Below are 27,784 nucleotides of genomic sequence, written 5' to 3'. Positions count from 1 at the left end.
CTACAAAGCCACTATACTCAAAACAATCTGATACTGGCACAAGAACAGAGCCATAGACCAATGGAACAGAACAGAAAGCCCAGAAATAAGCCCAGGTCTATAAGGGCATCTAGTATTTGACAAAGGGGGCAGAAGCATAAAATGGAGCCATAATAGCCTCATCAACAAATGGTGTTGGGAGAGCTGGACAGCTACATGCCAAAAATTGAAATAGGATCATCAGCTGACACCATACACAAAAATAAACTCAAGATGGATAAAAGACTTAAATAGAAGTCGCAACACCATCAAAGTCCTAGAGGAGAACATTGGCAGGAACCTCTCAGATATCCCACGCAGCAACTGTTTCACTGATATGTCTCCTAAAGCAAGGGACATAAAGGAAAGAATAAACAATTGGGACCTCATCAAAATGAGAAGCTTCTGCAAGGCTAACGAAAACAGCAGCAAAATGAAAAGGGAGCCAACCCTATGGGAAAATGCATTCGCTAATGATACATCAGATAGAGGTTTGATCTCCAAGATATATAAAGAACTCACTCGACTCCACTCCAAGAAGACAAACGATCCAATCCAAAAATGGGCAAAGGACCTGGGCAGACGTTTTTCCAAGGAGGAGATACAGAGGGCCCAGAGGCATTTGAAAGGATGCTCGGCATCACTAGCCATCAGAGAAATGCAGATCAAAACCACCATGAGGTACCACCTCACACCGATCAGAATGGTCATCATAAACAGATCCACAAACAACAGGTGCTGGCGAGGCTGTGGAGAAAAGGGAGTCCTAGTACACTGTTGGTGGGAATGCAGACTGGTACAGCCACTGTGGAAAGCAGTGTGGAATTTCCTGAAAAGCCTGAAAATGGAACTGCCGTATGATCCAGTGATTCCCCTGCTGGGACTATACCCTAAGAGCACCAAAACGCCAATACAAAAGAACCTATGCACCCCAATGTTCATAGCAGCACAATTTACAATAGCCAAGTGTTGGAAGCAACCTAAATGTCCATCAGTAGTTGATTGAATCAAAAAGTGATGGTACATATACACAATGGAATACTAGAGAGCAGAAAGAAAAAAATAAATACTACACTTCGCGACAGCATGGATGGAACTGGAGAGCATTATGCTAAGCGAAATAAGCCAGGGGGCGAAAGACAAATACCATATGATATCACCTATAAGTGGAACCTAACCAACAATACAAAGATGCAAGGAAAATAAGACCAGCAACACTGAAAGGAAAAGAAATCAACAGAGACAAGAGGGAAGGGGGGTGCGGGGAAAAGGAAGGGAAGGGGAAAGTCAAGGAACATATAGCAAGGACTCATGGACAAAACCAAAGGGGAAGAGCTGTGGGAGGAAGGAGGGAGGGGGCAAGGGAATGTGGTGGGGGGGAGTCAGAGACAAATGTATTTGAAAAAATAAAGTAAAATTTAAAAAAATAAAATAAAGGTTATTTTCAGAGAAAAAAATAAAAAAATAAAAGAGAAATAATAAAAAAATAAAAAATAAAAAAGACAAAAGAAAACTACTTGATGGATCTATAAGAAAACAAAGTAAGAAATAGAAAGGAATATAAAAACTAATATTCTATATTAATTTCTGTGTTAGAAACTGCAGGAACTAATGGAAAAAAGCCATTAAAATGACATATTTAAACCAAAATATATCAACACTTATATTAAAAATAAACACTCTAATTAAAAGGTAAAGGTTATCATATGAATTAAAAATCAACTATTAGCACTGTCAGGTGGCTCAGTTGGTTGGAACATCATACCTTACACCAAAAGGTCACTGGTTTGATTGCCAGTCAGGGCACATGCCTAGGTTATGGGTTCGGTCCCCAGTCAGGGCTCATTGGGAGGCAACCTATCTCTCTATTTCTCTCCCTCTCTCTCTCTCTTTTTCCCTCTTCCCCCCAACCCTCTCTCCACTGAGCTCCAAGGGCCCTTCTTTTGCTGTAACTTATTTTCTTAGCTCACTTCTTTCTTCTACCTCTATGCTTTTCTAAATAAACTTTCTCTTATAATTTGAGTTTTCCCTCTGAATTATTGTCTTAGCCAGAAGTCAAGAACTGAGGTCACTGAACCAAGGTTAACACCTGGTGCCATTTTCCACCACTACATATGGTGCTGTGACTTGGATGGTACTATTGAAAATAAAGCTTGTACAAACAAAAAAAAATGAGATGATGTACACAAGTCTTTAGCAGGGTACCAGAACATAGTAAAAGCCCAGTATATTCAGTTAATAGTATTCTTTTTTACCATTATGGACACACAATAATTTTTTGTTTATTTGTTTTTTCTCATTAAGTTAGCCTGCATTCAAGGAGCCTGGGGTCCCTGGGGTCCCTAGCTCAGCCTGGTGTGCCGGGGGCTCTCCCTAGGTCCCTGGCAATTCTGTTTTGCTTCTAATAGAGGGTCTAGGTCTGAAGAGGGTCCTTTCTCAGAGCCCTGCCTATTGCCTCAGACCCAGGTCACCTCTAAGCTTCTGCATGTCCCAGGGCTGGCAATGTCTGGGTCTGGCAATCCTCCAAGCATGTCCCCAGGAATGCAGAACCACTACTGACTTAATCATTAATCCTACCACCGCCCAGAGGCTCAGACTGTTGGGCCCTGCTCCTCACCCGCAGTCCTAGGTGACATATAGATGCTACACCAAATGCCCCTTATTTTCTCCTGAGGGATGGCTGGCCTCTCCTAATTGGCCACTCTCACTTCAGTCTCCACATACCTGAGGGCTAAGGTCATGCTGGTGAAGAAAATAGACTTATTCACTGAAAATCATTTTGCAAAAAGCCAATCTGCAAGTGATTACAAATTACCGAGAATTAATTGGTGTTTTACTTTTATCATAGCTTTCTTGTAGCCTTCCCTGATCAACAGAACATGAAATCCTTGTATGTTTTGCTGTGTAAAAGCAGCATACTTCTTAAATGGACAGCATTTAACTGTGAACAGTTGCACTTTGTCTTAAATTCAGGTTCCTGTCTTTTTTATTTTTAAGGATCTTTGCCTATCTTTTACCTGTGCTTCTGAGCTGTCTTTACACGTGCTTCTTGACATGACAGCAAAATGTCTGCAGCCAGCCATCCTAAGTGCAGGTGAGGGCTGGGAAGTTTTCAATGAATTGGTCATTCAGTGACCTAATGATTCAGCAAATTTATTTTCAGCAAATTAACTTTTGGTGAATTGGCTTTTGGCAAATAAGTCATTGGATAAATTACCTTGCATTGAATTGACCTAGTTTGGTAGGCAATCTAAGTTCCCAAGTGATATTTTAGAATTAAATGCCAACTGGTAGCAAAGAAAGCATCACATTTTTCTTCCACTCTAAGAGAAGTAGGACTCACTAATTCTTAATCACTGTGTATGCCAGTATGCAAGTACACATACACAAATACATACTTTGAACAAAGTATGCAGTTGCCACCTTACCCAGCCAGAGCCTATTTGACCTGATCTGGCAGTCCTCAAGAGGAAGGAGGTATAGAGAGGCTGGAATGAGGACACTTGGCAGAGTGCTACACAGGGGAAAAAAAAAAAAAGATTGTGGAAGCCTAGATATACTCAAGAGTTGGTTGCTGGAAAAAAAAAAATCAAATTCTCTGGTTGGAAATCAAGTTTAGTGGCTTCAGCCTAGGCAACTGGGTCTACGGATCACAATAGAAAACATATATTAAGCACTTCATAAGCACAAGCATTGTCCTAAGTCCTTTCATCAACTGTACAAGGTAAGTATTGATATTATCTTCATAACACAGATGAGAAAACTAAAGAATAGAGAAGTGAAGTAACTGGCTTAGTGTCACACAGCTAATGAGTGTTGGAATGAGCATTTAAATCCTGAGCTCAAGCCACACTATTGCTCAGGTGGTAGTCAAAGCTTGGTATCAGCTCAAGTGGAGAATTGGGAAAGATGGTGTAGAAAAAAGGGCCACAATCCAAGAGTGTGGAACAAAAACCATAGCACAGGAGTCAGAATAGCAGACCAGAAGGGAATGAAGAGAGGAAGGAAGAACGAAAATATCTTGAACTCCTTGTCCGTGCTGAGCATTGTGGCTAGCACTTTCCTCTCAGAGGAAACAGCTGGCTGAATTGTACAGGGCCCACAGCTTTGAAGTGGTGGAGCCAGGCTCAGCATTCAAATAGGCCTGACTGTAAAGTCCACAAAAATTAGGCTCAGATTGGAGACTCAGCCATCTGAGGGGACAGAGAATGGGAAGATTATTTGTATCTAAGGCAGGTGAAATGTAGTCCATCAGGAGAAAAACCCAAGACCAATCATGACTCTTGGAAGTGTTTCCCAAGGAGTGGATATTCTAGAGACAGGCTCCTGGAGGCTGCCAAGCATTTGCAGTCTTTTATAATCTCCCTCCCAGCTGTGAAGCATGGCCCACCGAGCAATTTAATTTGGCAGAACAAACATTGGTTATCAGTTAGAATGCTTATCAAATGTCAATTAGTACTCTACCGTAATTGATGTCTAATTAACATACTATCGCCTGTTGTTGGATGCAAATTAAATGCCTAAACATTCCTTTCTATTTTATTGCACCAACAAGACTATAATTGTACATTTCTCAGTTCAGTAACTTTGGAGTTAATTTTATTGTGAGTCTTTTGGAATACAGAAACCCAGAGAGAACTCTTAGGGAGATATTTAATTAATATACTGCTTTGATATTGCTGAAGTCTACCTTATGTTCACTACCTTCCTGAGAAATCAAATTATTCCTTTCTGTAAAGGTCAAACTGCACTCGCCGTGTCGGTGTCACGCTTGGGAGAACACATGTGACACGGAGGAGCTGGGCATGCTGAGGAAGGAAGGAAATAAAGTGTGAACTCGGCCTCCCTCCATCCCCATCCACATTGATTGTCTCTGGGAAGGGGCCCGGAACTCATGGCGGAATATGGACTCCGGTGCACCCAGGAGTGGGATGTGGACAAGGATGAGTCTCAGGCTCTGCATGCAGAGGACATATTATGTACATTTCTCAGTTCAATCTGAAGAGAAACTTTGGCACTCGACCACCTGCTTCCCACGGGAATGTAACAATGGCGATGTGGGAAACTGAGGTATTTCAAGGCTTCCAGAAAAATAGCTAAGCTCACCTGGTTTGTAAGAGAAAGTGGGTAAGGGGTATGTCCTGATGTATAGGAGACAAAGTGTCAGCCTTGGCCATGGGAAGATTTGGCAGTTATTAAGTAGTTGTCTTTCAGCTCCAAACCCACCCTTCTATGTCAGCTCTGTGATGCTGAAATCATTATCCAGTAAAGCCCATTCCTGTTTTGCAACCTGCTCCTGTTACAACCTGCCACTAGGGGAAGGAGACTGGGAGGCTTGGCAGTGGAACAGTGCTTGCCCTTTCCTGTGGCCTCTTGTTCCTGTGAACATCACCTCAGCAACACTGCCTATCCGTATCTGAGACAGCCCCTTCCAGCGGTGAGGGCAGCAGCTGAATTCAGTCCGCAATTCCATCCCACTCTATCTGCCCACCACATACTGCAGAGACCCAGTATGGGCCAGTGCCCCGACCCCGAGCAGGCTGAGTCCCCCAGCCCGTGGGACTCCTCTCCAAGCTTGAGTTTCAGTAATTCCATTCTCTTCCCTTATTCCTCCAGCCCTAGGAGTGGGTGAGGCCTCCTGCAGTCACTTCCTCTGTGACACTTTAGAATCCTCTTTGTACCCTTTCAGTTATGTAGTTAACAATTTTATATCTAGTATAGAATTCCTTTGGTTAAATGCTGTCTGTTCAAATAACCAATGTGGTTTCCATCTCCCAGTAGAATACTGAGGACGAAAAGGCCGCACCAACACCAGAAGGAGGCCTTACAGAGGGCATCATGAACAAGCGAGGGGTGATGGATGGGAGTGAGAAAGCCCACCTGCTTCAGCATGGTGAGGAGGTTAGCCTGTGGGGTTGAATCCAGCTCTGCCTCTTGTTTCCTCTGTGACCTTGGGCAAATTGCTTAGCCTCTCTATGCCTCAGTTTACTCATCTGTAAAATGGGGATGAGACCAGTCCCAACCTCAATGCACAAAAGATTGTTTTGTGCATTTAATTATATGTTATGTAAAAGAATTTGGCAGATTGCCTGGCATAGCAATGTGCAAAACAGGCTGACTGTTACTATGATCCGGATCATGATGATGATTATCTGAGGTCTATTGGAAGGAGGAGAGAAAATGATGCACAGAAAGTCAATAGCTCGCCCAAGACCACATAGCCAGTAGTCTCCAGCTATTGCCTGAAAGTCAGTTATAATAAGAGAGTGATAAGCTCAGCCCCCCTGACACTGAAGCCTGTGTGTGGGGAGCATGGACAGCCTTGGCACATAACCCTGGCCAATGCTCCAAACTTCTCCCAGAGCCTGGGACTTACCCTCCTACCGCCCAGCTGACCCTCTGTCCTCAGAGTTTAGGGCTGAATCTGTGGTCACACTTCCTTCCCAAATCTTCAGGCTCCTTCAGCAGTACTCCCCACTTGGAACAGGACCCTTGGGCAGGAACACTTCCTGATCACCCTCCTGAAGAAGCTAAAGTGAGGTGTGCCAAGGCAAAGGGCAACCTATGTCAAACATTATGAACGGAGCAAGGCCACCAATCAAGGGAAACTCTTGGGAAAGCCTGAATGACATCGAGAAAGGAGCAGGGAAGAGTGGAAAGCCATGTGGAGTGGTTTTCTGTATGAAATTGTGCAAGCACATGAGATAATGCAAACAGCACAGTGCCTGGCAGTGCAATATGTCAGCAGGCAGTAACTGGCCACTCCCATTCCCTGCATTTTATGGGCATCATGACTCTCCTGGAAGAAGCCTGCACTGGCTCCCCTTTCCCAGACCCGACACAATGGTTCTCAGCCTTGGCTGCACATTACACTTATCTGGAAGTTGAAGGATTACCTGTCTCCTACCTGACATCAAAAGTAAATTCGAATTTCTGGGAGCATGGTCCAGGTTTTAATACATTCTAAAAGCTCCATCACTATCTCTACTCTTACCTCCACCTTGAACAGTCTAATGTGCAAGTGAGGTCTGAGGACCATTGACCTAGGGCCACGGTTTCCTATGTGGCTAAAACATCAGCACCACCTGGGAAGTTTTGAAAAAAAATTCTGACCTCCTCTGCTCACACACAGATCCTCTGACAAAGGAGAAGGTGTCCCAACCAGCCATGGCCACTTAGGTGGCTGAGGGGACTTATCATGTACATGAGTCAAAGATGGCCCATGTGTATTTGCCTCTAGATTGTTTATTTTCTTCACTGCAGGACAAGACCCTTTAGCTCAAAATCCTGCCAGTGCCAAACTCAAATTTTTATACATCCAATTATTTTTAAGTTAGTCCAAACATATGTTTAGCCTTTAACAAACTGTCTACTTCGCAGACCCCTCCTCACCCCAGCTGTTAGCAGTTGATAAGATGGGGTCTTGCAGTTATCAGAATCCAAAGTATTAAGGCCCTTGCAAGCTCAGATCCCCCACCATGCTGCCGAGCACATCATCAGACACATAAGACCCTCTCTGATCCTCCTTCCCCTGGGGAGTTCCCTGGCCTTCCTCCCCTCTGAGTAGCAGCCCTGAGCTGCCATAGCCTCTGCAGAGACTCCTGCTGCACAGAGCTGTTTCCACACATAAAGCCCTATCCACTTGTCACCCAGCAAAGCTTGTTATATGTTACTGCCTCTCATATCTTGTTTCTCAGTCCAAATCCCTCACACCTCTATGTAACCTCCTGGGCAGAAAGGGCCGGTGTTGACCCAGGGACCCACATCCATCAGGAGCAGTGACCTTTCCTAACAGGCCCATTGTCAGGAAAGTGGGGCTGAGCCCCAGCTCCCTCTATTGAGGTGGACGAAGGTAAGGAGTAGCCTGGCCTGATGGGTTTTGGAAATACACTCTAGGAAACACCCCCAACCCCAGGAGCTGGTGCTTATTCTGATGCATGGATGAAGCTGGACTTCAACTGCTCTGCTTTTCCAAATATTTTGCCAAAGGTTGCAACACCACCATTTGGGTAATCATTGTCCACTGTTTGAAAATGCCACTTTTACTATGAACTAAATTCTAATATTACCTGAGTATATTTCTGCATTTAATATTGTCCATTAATATATCCATTTCTGTACCAGTACCATATTCTTTCAGTTATTGTTCCTTTACAATAGGTTTAATATTTGAAGGAAGTTTACTCTCTAGGAATTTCTCATCTCAGGATTTTTTTAGCTATTCTATGTTCATTATAGTAAATTAACTTTAGAAGTAATTTGATTAAATGTTTAAATAAATAGGTAAAATCCTGATAACACTTTGACCAGAATTCTATTTATAGACAAACATAGGGAGATTTACCACCTCTAGAGTGTTGAGTGGTCTGGTCCCTTCATTGAATAAATCATTACCAGTGCTTCCTATGTGCCAGGGATATTGTAGGTGCTAGGACAGAGGACAATGTCAGTTATGATTCCTGCCCTCTCAAAGCTTATTTTGAACTTTGTTTATTTAAAGAATCACTCACACATAGGTGAGAGTTGAATTCTGGCAGTGTGGTGTCTGCAAGTACATCTTCACTAATCAAGGACATCATTCAGACCCAGGACTGCATCACCCACTTCTCCCAGGTTGAATACTGGAAGACAGGGCCATTCTTTCATTGTCCCCACAGAGCACCCAGAAGCTGTCCTCCCTCAAGTGTGTGTTCAATGGAGGGAGTCTGGAAGCCTGTTTAATGATTCATAACAATAGCATGATAGGAAGAAACTGGAAATAAAATGTCTTAATGTGAGTCCTGAGGATTGCTACAAATGGGTTCACCTTGGGAAGGGGATTGTACTGGGACACTTCTTACTGCCTCCCAAAGAGCTTAGAGAGGCCTCCAGAATAATTGTTGTCCACACAGTTAGCAAGACCTAGGCACTCTTCATGGAGGGTAGATTTGAGGAGGTCATGGACTTGGCAACCTGCCCAGCCCTTTTGTCCTGGGCTCCTGGAGGCCACACTCTCCCCCTTCCTTGGGGGCTAGGCTGCTCCTGCTCAGCTCTTTCTGGCTTCTCCTCCCCAATCCATCCCCAACACAGGCTTCCTTCAAAGCACAGTCTCTGACTTGGTTCAAATCCCATCTTAGCGCCTGAACTTCCATCTTCTTGCCCTATCTGACCATAACCTCCTTCCTATCCACTCTGATTCTAGTCCCCAGAGCTTCGTTTCCAGGCAGACCCATCTCCTACACAGGCCCTGTGCTCATGCAGGGCTCCCCATTGGTTCATCTGGTTCTAGAGGCTCATCCCCTTCCTTGCCCCTTTCCAACAAATATCAGCCACAGACTGGGTCTGCGTCTGCACTTCAGGACATGCAGGGCTGTGCTGATGGATAAGACATGGTTGTGTATAACAAACAAAGGTGTCAGCTCCAGGACACAGAGCAGCAAACAAGCCATCAGGAAAGCCGGCAACTCACAGAAAACTAGAATGACCAAATATACATGAAAAGAGGTTCAGCCTTATCAGTCACGGGGAAACGCAAATGAAACCAAACATCATTTTCTTCTAGTCACAGTGACAAAAATTTAAAAATCTCCTGATATCAATTGGTGAGGTTTTTGGGCAGCCCGGATGTGAACCCCTCAGGGGCATGGAGACAGGTACAACACCCTGGTGAGAAGTCAGGCAATGGCTACAAAAGTTGAGGATGAACAGTTATACTACTGGGCTATCTGCTGAAACCTGTGAGCCCAGGAGACACATTCAAGAACACTCACTGCAGCAGGTTTGCAATGTTGAGAAGTCAAAACAAATCCATTCATCAGGAGAGGAAAGAATAAATAAACTATGATTTATTCTTAACATCAAAAGCACTTCATTGTAGTACAAATGAACAAAGCATATTTACACAAATTAACAGAGAATTCTCAAAGAGCATCGTGTTGAATAGAGGTTCTATCCCATTTCAGAAGCCTGGGAGCAGAGGGAAAGGGGTTGTGTGAATGGGGGCTTTGGTTGTATTTTCTGATATTTGTTCCTTCAAAGAGAAAGGTAAAACAAATGCAGCACGCTGTTACTCCCTATCTGATCTGGGTGGTGAATACATATTTGTTATTTTCTGTGGTTATTCAATGTTTGAAAGGTGTTATAATAATTTTTTTTAATATTTTACAGCACAATCCTTAAGGAGCTTCCAGGCTTCAGAGGACATGAGACAAGGAGGCAGCTATTAAGACTAATAAAGAGCCAGCACAGAGAAAGCCACAGTGCAGGTGGACAAATGGCAGAGGAAGTTGGGGGAGGTATCACAGATGGGTAACACAACTTGGGTCCTGAGGGCTACAGAAGTGTTTAGAGCCGGGGGCAGATAGGTGTGGCTGAGCACCTCCAGCAGATGCACATGCAAAGCAAAATGTGGAAAAGCATGATGCTTGGGGGACCTGGATGGATCTGGAGAGGCTAGGAGTAGGGTGGTGGGAGCAGGCCTAACCAGGAGAGACTGTCTCCACACTAAGGACCTTGGGCCTCATCCTATGGGAGTCTGAGCCACTCAGGTATTTGAAGAGGAGTGGCATGCTGAGATTTTGTGTTCCTTAAATGTTTCTCAGACAACAATGATTCAGAAGGGACAAAAGAAAAATGAGGGCCCAAAGTAAGGTAGCAGCAATGCAGGCAGAAAAAGGGATAGACCTAAGAGCTACATAAAAGAAAACTTCTCACTTGTGGATCTGTACTGATCTGCCTTCCTAAACCCTCCCAGCAGGCTCCGGGCCCGCTTCTGCTCCATCCAACCAGGGCCCCCATCCGTTATCAAGCATGATCAGTGAGTACGATGCACTTGACTTCTGGCAATGACTCATGTGAGAGACCATCGCTTGGGGCCCATGTGATTCAGGCAGAGTCCCTGGCCCAGGCCTGACTGAGCAGAGCCAACATTGTCACTGGCACAGGAGTTGTGCTAGGGATGAGCACCTGGCCCACTCAGGGTCAAAGGTGCTCTATGACCTATTTACTGGGTGCCTTAGAAATGGACTCTCCCTCTGTCCCCAGAGCCTGACAGAATGTGACTACACTTGCGGAGGTAGGAACCTGCCCATGACAGGGAGCCTGAGACGATAAAACCCAACATGGAAGAGAATGGAGTGCGAAGAAGAAAAAACTAGAAATGGCACCAGTATAGCTTCCTTTGAGTTCAAATCAGACCACACCTGAACCTATTCTGCTTAAATCAGTTTGAATCTCGTTTTCTGTCATCAACTATCATCATCAATCCCAGGCTCATCATTTGCCCAGCTTGAAGTCAGTTTCCAAGTCTTAATGTCAAATCCCATGCTTGGACCCTTTAGTTTCCTCCCCAACCTGTTGGTGCCAAGGCCAATGACCTGAGATTTGCATCTCTCTAAGGACCCTCCTCGGGTCATCCCCAGGAACCCCTGCCCTTAGGCTGGATTGATTGCTAGAAAGAGTCCCTGGGAGATGGCTCAAAGTGGCACAAACACCCCCTTCTTCAGAGACCATACAAGCCATACAATATTTGTTTATCCTCCCTATTGAAATGGAGACTTCCACGTTGGCTGCATTGCAACAGGCATATTTAACATCACCCCTTTCAGTCAAAGATAGCCCTTTCTGCATTCTCTTCTCATCACCATTAACATAGAAATAGCTCTGTAATGACACCAGGCCCTACTGAGCATCTCTCTTCGAGTTATCTCATTATAAATGAAACTATCTTGTTATTTGGTAAACTGGAAACAGAAATGTTCAGTGTCAGATGTCACAGGGCAATTGTCTCTCATTATTTCATCATATGAAGAGAAGCTGGAGTAGTTGCCAAAAATCTGCTCCTGTTTTTGAGCCTTAAAAGCAACATCTCAGAAAAGAAGCTCAGACGTCAAATGCTGTGAATCTTACAGGGCACCAGCATGAAGGCACATTTTCTGGTGACCTCTGGTATTTTTTGCCTTTGCACAAAGCAATGCCCAAGAAAGACATGTGTAGTGAGGGGTCAGGAAGGGGTGGAGAGGGATGGGGTCCAGAGATGGCCAGAAATTTCCCCAGTCACTCACTGTGTCCAAGTGGGCAGTGAGGGAGGAAAAGGAGGCCACGGTGATGACCAAAGGCTAGCTTTTAAGACTCCACATGCAGTGGATGGAGGTCTACCTACCCATCAAACCAGAGGACAGAATCTTGCGAACCTGGCTTGCCTCCACTTTCCCTGAGTTCTAACGAGTTCTAAAGTGAATCTGCTTAGGATGCGACCTGTCCACCATGCCTCAGGCACTGCTCTTATGTAATAGATTTTCCTGGCTGGTGGCTAATTACTGTGGAATACCTAGACCCTCAGGGCTCCATCTGCAGTGCTTTATGGCTCTCCGAAAGAAAACCACTCACCTGGTATATAAACTCGAGGCAAATTAGGACCTTTAGAACATGGGGTACTTAAATTACAGGAGGACCATGAAGTCCACGAAACTTGGAAACAGCAGTACCTTTTGTGGCTTCAGAATGGAGACAAGACAATAGCCCCACCTCCACCCAAAAGAGATAAGCAAACAAAATCCAAATCTACCTACAGGTGTAAATCATTTTGTAAGTGGAAGTTTTTACGGGTCTGTGAGATGACTAATAATAGTGTTGTAGTATGAAGCTGAGCTCATCCATAGAGTCTATAAGGAATTCCGTCCTAGGGTGATGCTGGGTGGGAACCTGGCCCCTCATTTAGACTGGTGTTCAGACCACTTGCATGAGCCCTGATGATGCAAGATGATGTCCACTCCCCCCAGAACACACACACATATCATACACACCACACATCACACACTCATACCACTTACATACACCATACATACCTCAGAAACATACCACACACACACAACAAAAACTCTCCTAGGAAGGCCAACAGCGATCTGTCCTGCATATTCTTCAAAATATTATTGTCTCTATGATGTGCTTTATGTTGTAGAATTGGGCTGTAACTCGTTCAGGCCTAAACCCAGAAAGGACACTGGTCAGCTTTGCTGGACAACCAACACAAATGTTCAGTGACAATCGGCATTCAGTCCCATGCTGACTGTGACCCACTGAAGGTTGCTGGTCCAAGTCGGGCTCAGCAGGACAGCTCTGCTTCACCTGTGATCTCCCCACTGTGGGCTCAGGGCTCTTCCACATGTTCTTGGGCCCAGGACAAAGGGCAGCAGCTCCTGGGGGAAGCCAGTCTCATGTTCAATCCCCAGAGTGAAGGACAGCAAAGCCAATCTGTCAAGCACATTACAAAGCCTCTGCTAATGTCAAATCCACTCACAGTCCACTGGCCAGAGCCAGAGGCCAGGAAGTACACTCTGCACAGCATGAGACCACAGTGAGGGTGGATGTATGCTCCTATAACAGGCTGGTGAAGAACCAGGACCAATATTCAATCTACTTAGGGTGCCTTCTCTTCTCAGGGTTTTTAATGGGTAAGATCCTCAGATTTCTAAGTGGTCAGTTAACAACTAGGTACTTTCACAAGAAATGGGAGTTAGAAACTGGGAACAATGGAGAAAATAAAATCTTTAATTATGGTAACTTTTAGGAAGCTTGGGTTCAAGAATTCAGACCCAGGAAACTTTATCACAATGGGTCATGGCAGGGTAGGGGGTGGGCACAGACAACATGGGTGGTATATGAAGAGGTGGGAGAAAACAGAGTTCCCACAACCAACCCTGGGACTGTGTACACATACATTCAACACAGTCTGGCTGCCCCAGCTGGTGAGGTATGGACGTGACTGACTGTGGGTATGGCAGGTACAGGGGCACAGCTGAGTCTACACTTGGGAGGTGTGTATGGATCCATCTAAATGGTGAAGTGGGTCAGTCTGCAGTGGGGAAAGGAGTTCAGGGATCCTTTCTGATCCATCCAAGCTGACTGCACACTTTGCTCTAGGCTGCTGCTTAAGCCTCCAGTGAGGGACCTAAGGCAGGAGTACAGGGGAAGACCATTCCCCAGGCAGCCACCTCACAGGTAGACAGGGATGAATCCCAGCCTTGCCACTGCTATAGGCTGAATGTGTGTCCTCTCAAAATTTTGTTGAAATCCTAATTCCCAATGTGACAGTACTTGGAGGTGGGGCTTTTGGGAGGTGATTGGGCGTTGTGTGTGGAGCTCTCAGGAACAGGATTGATGCCCTTAGAGACAGATACCCCAGAGAGCTCCCTCACCCCTTCTGCCCGGTGAGCTTACAGGGAGAAGGCAGCATTCAGAGAGGAAGCAGGCTCTGATCAGAACCTGGCTGTGCTGGCACCGGACCTCAGACCTCCAGCCTCCAGAACGGCAAGAATAAACATCTGCAGTTTATAAGTCGTCCAGTCTGTGGCATTCTGTTCTAGCAGCCCAAAAGGATTAAGTCACCTGGCATACATCCCTCTCACTTCCCCCCCAAAAATATGGCAGGACCTCTCAAAAGGGTAGAAAGGTAATGCTCCTTGGGCTCTTTCTTCTTCCTCTACTTTTTGCCCATTTTTCAACTTTCTCTCCACTACACCACTGTTCTCCTCCAGAGCCAGAGATGGGTCAGGACTGTGGCCGAGAGAGGGTGGGGTGCCATGGAACTGCTTCCTTACTCACTCCAGCACAGTTTATAGCTGGAGATCCCTCTGATTACCTTTCTCCCAGGAGTCACGCATGTGGCAGCCTGGGCTTGGAGTCGGATGAGTCTGGGTTTAACCAGAGCTTGTTCTCACCCACTCATCATGGGACACAGTCATCAGCACTCAGAGCACCTGCTTCAGTGAGCTGCTGAGAATTAGGCGAGAAGGTGCATTTGGACAGGGCACCCAGTGAGGCCTAATTTCATGCCAACAGCGTCACTTGTTGCTGGGTTTGTTTGGTGAGAGATGACTGCTGGCAATTTGCCTTCTTACTGGTGGAAACATCAAACAGTGGAGAAGGCCTTCCTTTGTTTAGGACACAGCAAAATGACCCTCAGGTGACACCCATTCAGAGCATCTGTTCCCATCCGTCCTCAGTAATCAGTGGTGGAAAAAGCTATGTGGTTGGGCAGCGAAGCAGAGATGATAGTGAGATCAGAAAGAGCTAGAGACACAGGGCTTCCTGATCCTGGCTGGACCAGTGACCCTTCAGGTATGGCAGCGGGGGGTCGGGGAGAGACAGAAAGTGCCCTGAAATGTGATGCCATTCCCCCCAGCTTCCCCCTCCAAAGCCACCCCCATCTAAAGACAAAGGTGAAAGAAGAGCTTCCCTAGCCAAGCACTGGAGGCATTCACCCAAAGTGACTGCATGTAAACAAAGCCACTGACACCTCGGATTGTCAAAGGGTTGGCTCTGAGGCAGAAATGGGGGCTGTGAGCCAAGTAGAACTTCCTTGCAGAGAAATAATTCGACTATTCCTGTACACCCAAATCCATGCAGATAAAATACACGGCTGCTGCTTGTTGTGAAGAAATTCAACAAGGGGAGTTGACAGGTGTGCCTAGGCAGAGGAGTAACTACATGGAGGGTGGTCGGGTCCCCGCTCTGGGCAAGGACATATGGAGCAGGGACTACAATGTCAACGGGTTTCCCTCCCAGTGGGCAGGAGCTATGGAGTTGGCAAATGAGAACTGAAAAAATATCAGCAGAGAGGAAGCCCAGCACCAAAATAATGAGAAACTGGGATTTGCTCATCAATGGAGCCTGGACAGTGGAGTTGCTCCATCAGGGACCAACTCACGTTCCCAATCTGACAGACAGCATTATCTAGGAATCTTACCTGAACCTGCAAGGGATATGAAAGGCCTGGGGGGCACAGGGAGGAAGGGCTGGAGTCATTCTTGTCTTGCCCACACCCTCACCTTCAGGCTCTACTGACCTGCTCCCCCAACCTACAGGACCCCCAGATATGCTGCCTCCCTGGGGTGACGAGCTGTGCTTGAGACCCTGGGGCTTATAGGAGGGGAGGAAGCCTAGGCCTTCCACCTGAGCAGCAACTAATTGAGGGGATTGTCCTGCTAAGCCAAGACCAGACATGGAGGTGGGCGACACCTAGAGGTCAAGACAGGAATTGACACCTGGAAAGCAGGGCCAGGAAGCCAAGGACACAGCCTGGAGGGCCCAGCCTTTGCCCTAAGGGGTGAGGAACCCAGAGGTCCTCCACAGGATTCCTGCAGAGAGGCCTGGAGTATGGAAAAGTTCTTTGGAGTCCTTTGGTCCGATTTCAAATCTCAGCTCACTGCTTCCAGCCATGTGAAATGGATTAGGTATTTTTTCCTCCCAGGGACCTCAATTGTAGAACAGGATGATAACATCAGTCTATAGATTGGTCTCTGCTCTAGAAGTCTCTTTGTAGAAGCACTTTGCACCCCTTCTCCTAGGAGCAGCCCTCTCCTGGCTGGTCACAGCAGAGCCCTCCCTTGGGATTCCCACACTGAAGTTGGGGGAAACACTCTTCCTCTTCCACACCCTCACCTGCCAGCCAGGCTAACCCCCACACAAAGAAAGCCTATGTTCATGGGACAAAGCCACTATGCCCAGTGAGGAAGGATCACTCCTTTGGTTCTGGTTCCTGGAGCCTACACCACTGAGGCCAGCTCCAGCTCTGTCCCTGAGGAACCAACAGGACTCTTCCTTTGCTGAAGTTGGTCCAAGCTGGTGGCCATGGAGGGCCTGGGAGAGTGGCTTCAGCCAAGTGCCTGACACAAAATGGCACAGGGAAAAAGGGCTTCCTACCTCCAGCCCCCTACAAGCAGCCCCACTAATTCAGAGCTAGGCAAGGGCTCACAGCCAATTTAAGCAGAGGAGGTAACCAGTCAGAGACCCCATACCTTGTCCTGAGCTAAAAAGCAGGTGGGCAGGCCAGCCAAGCAAGTGGAAGCAGCATTGTCTCCTTCTAGGCTGGCATTCTGGCTGCCTAAACAGGCTCAACCCCTGTTCTGCAGCCAAGAGGAAACCGGCAAGGGCTGTCCGCTGGCTGGAGGTAGAGGCCTGAGAGGCACAGTAGCCACCATGCCCAAGGGCCAGGGCAGGAGCCCAGAGATTGCTGCATTGGACTGAGATGTCCCAGTGCTAGGCTTAGAAGCTGGGGCAGACCCATGCCCCTTTGTCCTGCCTGGCACAGGAAAGGCAGGCTGGGATGGCTCAGCTCAGCCTCTCCCCTGGGTATTTAGTATATTTTTCTCTCCCTCTGCTTCCAGCAGGGGACAAGTGGGTGCTGGTACCACATTAAAGGGTGCAGAAGTGGGACAGCTCAGCCGGAGTGCTGGCCCTGTGCCCCATCCCCTGCCAGCGCCCTTCACACTACCATCCTGGGGAGGAGAAAGCAGTTGGCAGCATCAGGACCAGGGCTGGGCACACCCCTGACCCTGTTTAGTCCTCAGGCAAAAAGGAGTAAATGGGAACTCCTGAGGCTGAGGAATCAGAGCCTCCTGACTTCAGTCAAAATGAGGACAGAGCGTGACACACCGCATCCCTGCTCCCATAAAGATGTATGCACACAGAGAACACACATGTACATATACTAAACCACAGGACACAAACATATGTATACTCTCAGAGAAACACATATGTACATACTCTTATACACAAAAACACATGCATATACATTCACTTAAGAATGCAGAAACATACATGTACATAAAACACAGACATGCATGAACACAAACACTTGCACAGTAACACAGAATACACACATAAATAAATAGAGAAATGTGTGTAAACACACACAGAATCACACATATGCACACTCCCAAACATACTCCAAGGCTCCATCTACTCATCCCACAATCTAGACGACTTCCAGGGCCAGCACAGAGTGACCCCCATAGGACCCCTAGCCACACACATGCATCTAAGGGCCCTGCAGCTGCCTCCTCGGCACATTAGCTGGCAGAATTTCTAATGCTTTTAAATAAGACATGTTCTGAAGGTCAAATTCAAGCATTTTTGACTGCTATGCCAAGTTTTAAATTTTGCATATCATACAAACATATTACAGTTGTAATCAGCTATTTGTGTCAAGAACATTCACCTTTGCACACCATTTCTTGTCTCCATAGCCCTGGCCCTGTTTATACGGGAATTGCAGACTCTGGAGCCTTCGAGACCATGACCCATTATTTTTCTACAGAGGCCAGCGCTAGGGAGTGTGGGCCCCAGATATGCACCCCATCTGCACCAGGGCATGTACGCTGCTTCTCCGGCCCCTGCAGCCACGGGTTGCAGGGTGGGGCACTTGCCTCACCACTGCCATCCCTAGGGGATCAAGTACAGTGACACAGGCTCAGTGAGGCCGGTCCTGGCCGCCCAGTCAACAGAATCCCACACTCCTCTCCTGTCCTGGTTTTTTTCTATGGCACACATGACCATTTAAATGTCTATCCCCCTTACTTACCTTATTTATCTCACTTATTTTCTGTCTTTATCACTAGAATGCAAGTTTCATAAATGTAGGGATTTGTGTCATCTCCCTTATCCCCACTCCCCACCCCACTGAGGGTGGAATCCCTAGTCTCTTAGTAGCTGGCAGCTTCTCAGGAAATACCCGACACCCAATGTGTCCAGTGATCCAGCAGGCAGCTGCACACCCACTCTGGGCCTGGATTTCCCCCAGGTGCCTTAGAAGAACCTCATTTCACACCCAGCAGTGCTGGAAGGCTTAGGAGATATTAGACAGGAATGCTCACTGAGCTGAGACAGGAAACTTCAGAAGCTGTCTATTGACTTGCTGGACCATGGATGTGTCTGGGTCTCGGGACCGCATCTAGGTCTTGGGACCACAGCTAGGCAGCATCACAGTGGTTAAGGCCTGACCCCAGAGCCCTGTACCCCTAAATCTGGGGAGCTGTGGTCAAGTTTATTAAGCTGGCTGTGCTTTCTTCCCCTCACCTATAGAGCCAGGACCCTGAGCACCCATGTCCAGATGGTGGTGGGATTGAAAAACCACAGGAGGCATAGAGTAACTGGCGGGCATTAAGTGCTCGGTGCTGGAGCCATTACTATGCAGGTCCCATCTTCCAGCCAGCTCCTCCAGACACTCTGTCGCCTGGTCTGTGCCTGGCCAGGGCCCAGGTGCCCCAGCCTCTCCTGTGAAAGCCTGGGGGAGGTTCCCTGTAACCCTAGGACAGGACTGAGGCTCAAGAACCTGGTTCAGTTGGCAACTGTGGGGCCAGCCCACCTTCATCCAGTGGTGGCTCCCCAGCTCTGGGGAGTCCCCCAGAAGGAGGTAGGCAGTAAAGCAGGCGTGCATAGGGTTCCTGGGGGAGCCCCTGCCTCCTGCTCTGCCCCGTAACCCACTGCCTGGAGGATCCCCAGCACCTTCTGTTTGGGAACAGCTACTCTACAATCTTCCCTGCATTGAGGACTAAATGTGCCCTGGTAACGCTGAACAGCCTGTAAGGGGCACCGTCATCACCATTCACTGACAGCGGGGCTACAGCCTGGGATTCGCTGTGGGTCAGGCAGCTGAAAAGTTTCTACTCAGGCGTCCTCGGTGTCCTTGAAAACAAAGTCAGAAGAGAACTCCAAGGTGAATGGAATTGTCTCTTAGATGCTCAAGGAATGCTTCGCTCTTAGGTGACCGGAGAGGCTGCCCAGGACTCTGGCGACCCTAACAGAAGACGTCTCGGGCCCTCAGCCTGGCTGGCCTCCTTTCTCGCTGGGCTTCCCGACCAGACCCGAGAGCGAAGCTCCTCCGGAGTGGGAGCCGCGCGCCACCGTGTGGCCGCTCTTGGAAACGCAAGTCCCGCAACAGGACCACCCCAGGAAAGGGTGGGTGAATGTGTGCGCGCGCGCGCTCCTGCGTGCGTACACGCAGGTGAGAGGGGAACGTCCTAGAGGTAGCCTCATACAGGGGCGGAAGGAAAAGGGAGGAGACCACTCGAGAGAACTTTCTTAAGTTGGAAGGTCCTTGACAGAATTGGATCTCCTGTGACAGCCACCACCTGAGGCTCATCCCCCTGAAGGAAGCCGCCTGGTGGTACAAACCCCTCTCCTGAATCCCAGGATTTTTCCTCCCCTTGGGGGCTCACATCCCAGGGACACTGCCTTCCCATGAGACCTCTAGCCTGAGGATGGTGTAAGCAACCCTTTCCCCCCTATCCCCTCTTCCCCCACCCAAGGCTGCCCGGAAAATTTGGAGGCAGTTCCAAAGAAATGGCCAAGAGTAACAGGGGTAAGACATTCATCCATTCATTCAGCAGGACTTATGGACTGTCCACCAAAGCCAGTCACCCTGCGAGACTGAAGCTGTGTCCTGTACAGGCTACAAGGTTTTTAAAGCTACCCACAGAAATTCAGACAAACCAAAGGGACAGATCCCCACAGTGACTCTTGTGTGCCTATCATTGCCCCCTTCCCAGCTTTGAGCCCAGGAAAAGGCATCCTGCACATCCTGGGTCCTCACCCTCCTGCATATCAGATGTGACGGCAACTTTTTCAGGAGGGGTGGCTTGTGAGAGGCATACATATTCCTCTGATAATTTGGATGGACGCTGGTCCTGCCTAATCTTACTCAAGAGTTAGAGTGTGACTTAGATGCATTAGGAGCAAATTGGAGACTTTGAAGGAGCCCATCCAAGCAACCTGCTGTCACAATGTGGCTGGTCTGCCCAGGGTGCACAGGAGAGCTTGACACCATCTTTTGGATTTTGCCAAAGTTTCCAGAATCTGTGCTCTGTTGTCCTCCAGCAACTTTCTGGAGAGATTTTTCTTTATTTGGTAATTATGCAGAGCATGGTGCCCTGGAATCTGCTGACAATCCCTTGATGGGACTGTGAGAGTTTATTATTGATATAATCGGTACGGTCAGAGAAAGGCTGCTAAAAACTTCCAGGAAATGGAAAATTGACTCTTAATATTTTAACATATGATGTAGAAAGATTCAAGATGGAGTTTGATGTTCCTTCTGTTGTGGGGTTTGTTGGGTGATAATTTACAAAGCTTTCCTGTCTCCAGCCTTTTAAAAATCCAATGGAAATTTAATGAGATTGACCCTTGAAAGCTATAACTGATGTGATGGCAAATCAGAGCCTGGGTCCCACAGAGGACTGAGCAACGTACACCCGGAGACTGGGGACCCTCTACAAAAGAAAGACCCATTTGCAGTACATGGAGTTGTTCATTCTGGACTCGAGAAAAGCAAACCTGCTTCCCTGCTTCCTCCGCTCCTCCCACTGTTGGCAATATCCTCCCTGCAGACTATTTATACACATATAGAGAACCAGGTGTCCCAACTGGCAGAGCAAAGCTATTTGGAACCACTGAATTTCTTAGCCAAATCCTCCAACTCTTAACTCCACTTTGGTGTAGTTCACATCAGAGTCTTGAAAATCCCCTTTGAAGCCAGCCTGTGTTTAGGAGGACAAGAACAAGACTCCTCCCCTTGATGGCATGAAAGATTCTTAGGGGTCCTGGGCATTGCCCATGGTGACCACAGTGCCCACTCCACCTGCCCTCTGGTAAGAACCAGGAAAGAGAGGGTGAATGGTCTGGACCGGTGCTAACAGAAATCAGATGCCAGCCACAGAGGAGACACACTTAAAATTCTTTAAAGAAATAAGTGAAAATAATTTTAATAAGATATTTAACCCAATATTAAATAATTTATTTCCAAATGGAATGTGTATAAAAAATTTTAATGAGATATTTTACCTTTTTAATATGGAACCCGGTGTGAATTTTTCACGAGGACATCTCAATACAGCCTAGTCACATTTCAAATGCTTGGCCACCATGCGTGGCTCATGGCTATCACATTGGATCTGTGCTAAAGTCCAGAGAAGGGCATCAGGTCCTCAACAATGCTTTCAAAACATAACTGAGCCTAAAGTACTATAAATGTGGGAGCCTGGGTCTGAAAGACTTAGTGGATAGAGTTTGCTGAGCCCTTAACAGGGCCTTCCCATTCTGGGAGGAATTGCCTGAGGAGAGCGGCAGGAGAGGGAACCAAGGCTCTTATATAAACAGGCACACCTGTTCCATTGCATCTCTAGATTGTCTTTTCCAAGCAAATGAATGTCCACCGGAGGGCACCTCCAGCATTTTCAGCATTGTTCCTGCTGAATTATTAATGAAATACAAGACCAGGAGAACTTTTGTGATGAATCAATTTACTTTTTTGGGCAGTGAGAGCAATGGAACACATAAGTTTCCCTCTTTGCCTTGGCTGCCAAGAAACTCAGAGCCAAGTCTGCTCTCAGTTAAAATGTATTCCCTCAGCCATACTTCCATTATTATGCAGTTGCTTTCCTTTCATTGTTATTTTAACACTCGGAATTTTGCGGGGTTTCTGCCTTCTGAAATTTTAAGAAACTGAAATCTTTGAAATCGAAGGGGTACATATATGTAAAAAGTTTCCAGATTTTACCAACAGATGTCAGAATCATGCAATACAATATATTGGCTTCAGGCCCACCAGGTCCTATTCTGCTATTTAAGAGCAATGTGACTTTGGACAAGTAATCTTCAGCACCCTGAGTCTCATTTTTACTGCCTGAGAAATGAAGGGTTATTGTGAAAATGAACCGAGATGAAATATACCTTGAGAAGTGATAATAAACTTGTGATTAATTACATGGACTCTGAAACCAGGTGGCCTGGTTTTAAACTCTATTGTGCTATTTAATAGCTGTGAGATCTCAGGCAGGTTATGTAACTTCTCTGAGCCTTAGCTTCCTCCCTGTAAAACAGAGATTCTAGTGTCTGCTATATAAGATTGTTGCAACAATTAAAGGCTAGTATAAAAAGTGCTTAGAACAATGAAGCACACAGAACAGCAAAGGTTCTTAGCTATTATCGTTGTACTTAACACATGAAGCAGCCGTCAGGGCACTTGGTATAGTGCTTGTTTAGACACCGAGGTTTGTGCTGCTGTGCCTGTGAACATCTAGGATGCTTTAAACGGGCCTCCCTTTGGGTCACACACAGGTTCTCCTGTGTGTGAGCCTGTAGGATTGACTCCTGGCCTTGCTGCTCTGAGGATAAGAGACTTGATGTGGAGAAAGGTGAACAGGGCGGAAAGATGCTTCAGAGCAACTCAGGCTATGGGGAAGGCTTGAGATAAGTGGGCTGTACAGGTGAACAGACCTCTTCATGAAGTTTGCTGTATAGACTATGGATTTGGTTCCATCACAGTTTTCAACACAGCAAGAAAAGAACTTACACTATTGTGAACGTACTTTTGGTTGCCAGACTGTGTTTTGTATTTTCCATTGTACCCTACATCAACACAAAACAGGATGGGTCCTTCATTTATAATGGTTGCATGTATAAAGCATCTAACTCTGTTCTTGGCAAACAGAGAGCCCACAACTAACACTAACTCTTATGGTATGACCAAGCTTCCTCCTTCTGCACTAACCTACAGTGAAGTCTGAACCTGCAGGAGTGGAGAAACCTCCAAATTCAACATTTCCTTTGTGATTCACTGTATCATCTGCAGTTTTCATAACAAAAATGGTTTTGTTGAATTTAATTTTTGATTATGTTGCAGCAAAAATAAGTTCAGATTTAGAAAACAAAATTTGAATTATAGAATTGAATATTCTTTCTTTTAAGTATACTTCCCTCCCATCAGACATTGTAATTCACCCCTGTGAAAGCAGCTTAACCTTTCTTTAACCTCCTTGTTTCCCATAAAAAGTAATTCCTCCCCACACTACCTCTGGATCTCTTCCTGAGAAGTATGTATCTCAGATTCAAGGCTCTACAATCAGTTTTGGGAGCGTGTATCTAAAACCACACACCCCACAGTTTGACACCTCAGCTTCCCAAATGTCTCTAGGTCTTATTCCTTAGATAACTGCTACTTCTTTCATTGATAAGGAAAAATATAAGATAAATTTTTAAAAAATAACTTAGGGTCCCCATTTTGGGCCCAGGCAGTCAGCGCCTGATGCAATGTCTGGAAGAATGAGATAGGAAATCTGGTGACTTAACCTGTGTGACAGGCTGCTGACAAAGTGAGCATGGGCTTCACCCTCCCTGTCCCCTAGAGTTGGAGGTGTGCTGGCTCCTTGCTGCTGTCACCAGGGCCACTGAAGGCCATACAGCAGTTTGTAGCCACAAGGAGTCTCTCAAGTGTGTCCCAACATTAGTAAGCATCAGCCTCAAGAGGGTTGTGCAATCAGACAAATGAAAGAAAAAAGAAAAGACAGCCACACTGGAAAGGAAAAAGTAAAATTGTCTTTATTTGCAGATGAAATTATCCTATTTATAGAAAATTCCATGGACTCCACAAAAACACTATTAGAATATATAAGTACAGTAAGTTGCAGGATACCAGCCCAATATAAAGAAATTAATTGTATTTCTATTTATGAACAATGAACAACCCAAAAAAGAATTTAAGAATACAATTCATTTCATAATAGCATCAAAAAGAATAAATACTTAGGAATACATTTAACAAAAGAAGTTTAAGATTTACACACTGGAAATCACAAAACATTGCTGAGGGAAATTAAAGAGGCTCTAAATAATTGAAGAGGTATTTCATGTTTATGGATTAGAAGACTCTGTTGTTAAAATGACTAGTTTCCCCAAATTAAATACATTCCATGCAATCCCTATGAAAATTCCAACATCCTTTTCTTTTTTGCAAATCTTGACAAAATGATCCCAAAATTTATACAGAAATTTAGATACCGCAAATAGCCAAAATAATTCTGGAAAAAAGAACAAAGTTGGAAGACTTTAACTTCCTAATTTCAAAATTTACTACAAAACTACAGTTCTGAAGACAGTATGGGCTTGGTATATGGACATACATATGAACATACAATACAGAAATAATTGTCAAAAATTCTCATATTTATGGTCAATTTATTTTCAACAAACATGCCAGGACAATCAACTGAGTTAAGAACAGCTTTTTAAATAAATGGTGCTGGGACAATTGGATATTCACATGTAAAATGATTAGCTTAAACCCTCAACTCACACCCCACACAAAAATTAACTCAAAATGGACCACAGACATTACATTATGTCTTACATTAAATGTAAGACATAAAAGAAGATTTTTAGAAGATGACAATAGAGGAAAATCTTCAGGGCCTAGAGTTAAGCAAGTAGAGTTTAGATATGACACCAAAACCACAATACATTTTTAAAAATTGATAAAGTTGAGCTCATCAAAATTTAAAACATTTGTGCTTCAAAAGACATTGATAAAATGAAAACAAGCAACTGACTGGAAGAAAATATCTGCAAAACACATATCTGATGAATGACTAAATGACTTGTATCTAGGAAATAAAAAGAATCCTTACACCTTAATAATGAGACAAACAAGGTCACCCCAAAAAATGAGACAAAAGATTGAGTAGACGTGTTATCAAAGATGATCTATGAACGGTGACTAAGCAAAGATACTCAGCATGTTAGTCATTAGGAAACTACTGGGCATCAAAAGGGATACCATGTGACACCCAGCAGAATGGCTACAAAAAAAAAAAAAAGACAGACCATAACAAATACAGTCAAGGATGTGGAGAAATGGAAACCCTCATTCGTATGTTGGTGATAGGGATCTAAAATGGTACAGGAACTTTGGAAAACAGTTTGGCAATTTCTTACGATGTTAAACATAAATTTGTCATATGACACAGCACTTCCATTCCTAATCTACCCAAGAGAAATGAAAACATGTGTCCAAAGACTTACACGTGAATGTTGTTAGCAATGTTATTTATGAGAGTCAACATGTGGAAACAACATAAATGTCATCTGCTGATCTGATAGACAGTGGTATGTCCTCATAAAATGCAATATAATTTAGCAATAAAAAGGAGTAAACTAATGCATGCTATGACTTGAATGAACCTCAAAGCATTAGTCTAAGTGGAAGAAACTATAAGCTATAAGAGACTTTATCTTGTTATTTTTTAATATTAAAAGTCCAGAAAAAGGGAAATTTATAGAGACAGAAAGATTTTTGATATCTAGGACACTGGAGGTAGAAGGGAAAGGGATTAACATCAAATGAACATGTGGGATCCTATTGGGGTGACAGAAATATTCTAAAACTGATTTACAGTGAGGGTTACACAACCTGGTAAATTATATGATATGTATAAGCATTGATAAAGTAATGTTTATTGTTTTTACATTAAATAATTTCTTGTTCAATTACAGTTGACATACAATATTATATTAGTTTCAGGTGTACACCGTGATTAGACAATATATGTTAGTAAGTGATCAACTCAATAAATCTAGTACCCATCTGACACCCATACATAGTTATTAAAATATTATGACTATATTCCTTATGCTGTGATTTATATCCCTATGACTATGCTGTAACTTCCAATATGTATTGATGCTTCTTAATCCCTTCATCTTTTTCACCCATCCCATCAACCCCCCTTTCATATGGCAATTGTCAAAATGTTCTCTGTATCTCAATGTCTGGGTACTTGCTTGTTCATTTATTTTGTTTTTAAGATTCCACATATGAGTGAAATCATACAGCATTTGTTTTTCTCTGACTTATTTTACTCAGCACAATAACCTCTAGGTCCATCCATATTGTTGCAAATAGCAAGATTTAATTCATTTTTTTTTTATGGCTCAGTCATATTCCATTGTATATATGCATGCTTCTTTATTCATTCATCTATTAAAGGGCACTTAGGTTACTTCCATATCTTGGCTGTTGTAATTAATGCTGTAATAAACATATGTGTATATATGTCTTTATGATTTACTGTTTTGGGTTTCTTTGGATAAATACCCAGAGGTGGAATAACTGGGTCCTTCTTTGTCTCTTTTTATATCACCTTTGCTTAAAGACTATTTTGTCTGGTGTAAGTGTTGTTACCCCAGCTATTTGTTTGTTTGCTTGTTTCCATTTTCATGAAATATCTTTTTCCATTCCTTTAGTTTCAGTGTGTATGTGTTTTTTCAATCTGAAGTGAGTCTGTAGTAGACAGTATATGTAAGAATCTTGTTTTGTTATCCATACAGTCTCCATGTGTCTCTTGACTTGAGCATTTAATCCATTTGCACATAAAATAATTGTTGATAAAATAATTGTATTTATTGTCATTTTGATATTAATAGTTTTGATCCTTTTTTCTTTTTCTTCTTTTTAAAGATTTTTCAACATTTCTTGTAACACTGGTTTGGTGGTTATAAACTCCTTTAGCTTTTCTTGTCTGGAAAGCTTATCTGTCCTCTCATTCTAAATGATAGTTTTGCTAGGTAGAGCAATCTTGACTGTAGGTCTTTGCTTTTCATCAATTTGATTATTTCTTGCCAATCTCATCTGGACTGAAAAGTTTCTGTTGAGAAATTAGCTGATTTATGGGAGCTCTCTTGTAGATAACAAATTGCTTTTTTATTACTGCTTTTAAAATCCTCTCTTTGACTTTTTGCATTTTAATTATGATATCTCTTAGTGTAGGCCTCTTTGGGTTTATCTTGTTTGGGACTCTTCTGTGCTTCCTGGACTTAGATGTCTATTTCCTACACCAGGTTGGGGAAGTTTTCTGTCATTATTTTTTCACATAGGTTTTTCATTCCTTGCTCTTTCTCTTCTCCTTCTGGCACCCACATGATGTGAAAGTTGTCCTAGAGGCTCCTTACACTAGCCTCATTTTTGGGGAGTTCTTTTTTCTTTTTGCTATTCTGATTGGGTGTTTTCTACTTCCTTATCTTCTAAATATCTGATCTGATCCTCTGCTTCATTTATAGCACTGCTGATTCTGTTGATTCCTTGTAATGTATTCTTCATGACTGACTGGTTCTTTTTTATGTTTTCTATTTTCATTTTTACATTTCCTATCTCTTTGTTGAAGTTCTCACTGAGTTCCTC

This window comes from Pteronotus mesoamericanus, unplaced genomic scaffold, assembly GCF_021234165.1.
Source record: "Pteronotus mesoamericanus isolate MK-2021 breed Mesoamerican mustached bat unplaced genomic scaffold, CSHL_Meso_final contig_59, whole genome shotgun sequence".
NCBI lineage: Eukaryota > Metazoa > Chordata > Mammalia > Chiroptera > Mormoopidae > Pteronotus > Pteronotus mesoamericanus.
The sequence above is the reverse complement of the archived record's forward strand: the minus strand, read 5'-3'. Positions refer to the sequence as shown.